General features: G+C 32.4%; 1 non-coding gene across 1 annotated transcript; it reads left to right on the top strand.

The window, feature by feature from the left end:
- Positions 1-1222: 1222 nt before the first annotated feature.
- Positions 1223-1326, top strand: LOC123937788. The gene has a single exon (XR_006817582.1). It is a non-coding gene; the product is annotated as a U6 spliceosomal RNA (small nuclear RNA).
- The last annotated feature ends 2439 nt before the right edge of the window (positions 1327-3765 follow it).

The following is a 3765-nucleotide window of genomic DNA, read 5'->3' as shown; positions in this document are numbered from 1 at the left end:
TATCTTACTATTACACTATGACAACTAAATGAAAGAGTACATTCAAGATTTTTTTTAAAAAAATATAAACAAGTAGAAAAAATCATAAAAGTAACATAAAAGAGAAAAAATTGAAATAGAACAGGTGGAATGAATAGAAAACAAAAATTAAATCAATGAATATACAACATGACTAATGATATTAATCAATAAGTATACTAATTAGAACAGTAATATTTGAGATTGGATTTAAAAGTCCACCTGTAAATTATTTACAAGATACAAATGTAAAATACAAGAATATAAAATAACTAATGTGGATGAATAGACAGTATGTAAATACTGAGCAAAAGAAAGCTGATGCAGGGGTGCCTGGGTGGCCCAGTGGGTTAAACCCTCTGCCTACAGCTCAGGTCATGATCCCAGGGTCCTGGGATCGAGCCCCACATTGGACTCTCTGCTCTTTGGGGAGCCTGCTTCCCCCTCTCTCTCTCTGCTTGTCTCTCTGCCTACTTGTGATCTCTGTCTGTCAAATAAATAAATAAAACCTTTTAAAAAAATTAAAAAGGGACGCCTGGGTGGCTCAGTTGGTAAAGCATCTGCCTTCGGCTCAGGTCATGCTCCCAGGGTCCTGGGATCCAGCTCTGTGTCAGACTCCTGCTCAGTGGGGAGCCTGCTTCTCCTTATGCCTGCCACTCCCCCTGCTTATGCCCATTCTCTTTCTCTCTCTCACAAATAAATAAATAAAATCTTAAAAAAAAATAAATAAAAATAAAAAAGAAAGCTGATGCAGATATGATATCAGAAAAAATAGACTTTAAGATAGTATAGTATTAATAGAAATTAATAGAATTGCTTAACAATAATATTTTTGTTTGTTTTCTTGTCTTATTTTTCTGTCACATACTGAAGTATATTAAAGATTTTACACTATGTTTTTGAGATTTTTCTCTCCTCTGTAGTTATGAAAATGTTTATTTATATACTCCTAGGCTATGTTTTTAAATGAATAGAGTTTAAAATTATTATTAGTTCTTGGTAAATTAAAATTTTTATTATTATGAACTAACCCTCATTATTTTCTGTTAATGTTTTTTATCTTAAAGGCTATTTTATACAATACTAACATTTTGTATGTTTTATCTTTATCCATTCATATGCTTTGTCCACTCATATGCAAATGGTGTAATACATATGGAATTGGAATCTAAATAGAAAAGGAGATAGAGTATAAAGAAAGAATACTAGATACATAAAGAATATTTTCTAAATTTAATGGTGTAGAGAAGATTAGCATGACCCCTGTGCAAGGATGACATGAAAATACATGAAACACTCCATATTTAAAAAGAAAAGAAAGGGTGCCTGGGTGGCTCAGTGGGTTAAAGCCTCTGCCTTTGGCTCAGGTCATGATCCCAGGGTCCTGGTATCAAGCCCAGCATGCAGTTCTCTGCTCAGCAGGGAGGCTACTTCCTCCTCTCTCTCTGCCTGCCTCTCTGCCTACTTGAGATCTCTATCTGTCAAATAAATAAATAAAATCTTAAAAAAAAAAAAGAAAAAGGAATATTTTCCAAATGTAGTTCAAAAAACAAAATTAAATAATTATCCCAATGAGGGTAATTATTTATGAATAATTTTAAATGCCAACCAAAATAATTATAATGAAAACCTCACTGAATATGTTACAATCAAACTGAGGAAAACCAGAGATAAAGAGCAAAATCTTGAAAGAAGACAACAAAAAGATATATTGCTTGTAAGAGAACAATGATATGAATTACTGTTGATATCTGATTAGAAAATAAAGGAGGTAAAGGATAATGGAATATCATCTACAAAATGCTTTAAAGAAATCTCTCATCCAAGATTTCTATATCCAATGAAAATACACATTAAAGATAACAAGCGACGCCTGGATGGCTCAGTTTGTTAGGTGACTGCATTTGGTGCAGGTAATGATTCTGGAGTCTCAGGATCAAGTCTGGCATCTGGGCTCCCTGCTCAGCAGGGAGTCTGCTTCTCCTTCTAACCCTCCCCGAATCATGCTCTCTCCCTCTCTCTCATTCTCTCTCTCAAATAGATAAAATCTTTTAAAAAAGATAAAGATTAGAATAAAATAGAGAAATTTCACAGAAATATGTAAGTTAGGATAAGATAGTATGTTTTGTTATTACCACAGCTATCTATTGCCATTGTCTAGGATTAAGTAAAAAGTGAAAAACTCACATATAATTTCCTAGGTCACAGGGAAAAAAATTAGCCTAGAACAAGACTTGGCATGATTTCTACAATAACCTTCTACAAATTACTGATCTAGGGAAAACGCAATGGATTCAAAGCTCAGTATTATTTTAAAAAGGAAGAGATGATTTGAAATATACTATCCGAAATTTTTAAAAAGGAGGCAATGTGAAAGATTAACACTAGAAGAATATTTATCACAAAAATGTTACTGTAAATTGTGATGGAATAATCAAAATGACCATAAAAGGGGGGGGAACATATGAAATAATCATTTATGTATTTAAATAGAAAGCACAAAGCAGAAACACAAGTGCCCTGAAAAGAGATATGCAGAAGAGGCTGAATATGAGCTACCAGAGTTCAGGGAAGTTTGAAAAGAAAAAAAAAAATTATAAATTATGACAAAATTGGAAGCATCATAAGAAAGATGAGATAATGTGAAAATATATAAGAAATATAGAGAATAAAAATAATAAACCTAGGAAAAATAAGATGGAAATATATGAATAATTTTTAAAATTTAAGGAAAAAATACAGATATGGAGGAAAGAATATGAAGAAAATGAAATGAAACGTGCATATACAATTGTGGTCCTCAAGTTATAGGGTGGGGATAAAATAATGGAATGAAACATTTTTTTCTAAATATAATAAAAAACTAATTTTGTCTCAGAGTTTTATTAGGTTTACCATTTATAGCTTGCAGAACATGTTTTCTTATTTCTGAAAAAAAATTTTAAAAGAATTTTAGATAAAATCTTTTAAAAAGAAAAGAGTTCAATCTAAAATTCCTTATGAAAAGCTCCATCAAAGCAGATAAGAAAGAAAGAAAGAAAGACCTCATATACGGTCACTTGTTATTCTTGCTTTGCTTATGTATATGATTAGAACAACTGTGTTAAAACTGGAATTGTTTCACAAACAAATTAATCTTCCTTTGGCTATCTTTGATGGGAATAAAGGTGACTTTAGAGAGAGAAAAAAAAAAAGAACTGTTGGAAAATAACAGTGCTGTTTTAGAAAAAAGATAATATTGTAATGTGTATATTAAAATTATGGAATGTCTATACATTCTTATTCATCTGAGATACAGTTGAGTTGAAATCCATTGTCCTGGTATAGTTATTAGCAGCATCCCACTCTCACTCTGAAGTGCTCCAGTTTGGACAAAAATTGAAAATCAATAGAAAAATAGGTAGTTAAGATCCTGAAAAAACTTAAGAATGTTGTTCCCATGGGGCACCTGGGTGGCTCCGTGGGTTAAAGCCTCTGCCTTCGGCTCAGGTCATGATTCCAGGGTCCTGGGATCAATCCCCACATTGGGCTCTCTGCTCAGTGGGGAGTCTGCTTCCTCCTCTCTCTGCCTGCCTCTCTGTCTACTTGTGATCTCTGTCTGTCAAATAAATAAAATCTTAAAAAAAAAAAAAAGAATGTTGTTCCCATGAGTACCACTTTATAGAATTTTCTTAGAATCTATGGGATAAATTTCTAACAAAAACAACAAAGATAATATACAGCAAGAGGAGTTACATATAATTATGA

The sequence above is a fragment of the Meles meles genome, chromosome 2, assembly GCF_922984935.1.
Source record: "Meles meles chromosome 2, mMelMel3.1 paternal haplotype, whole genome shotgun sequence".
NCBI classification, from domain to species: domain Eukaryota; kingdom Metazoa; phylum Chordata; class Mammalia; order Carnivora; family Mustelidae; genus Meles; species Meles meles.
Note: the sequence above shows the minus strand (reverse complement) of the source record. Positions and strands in the feature narration are given on the sequence as shown.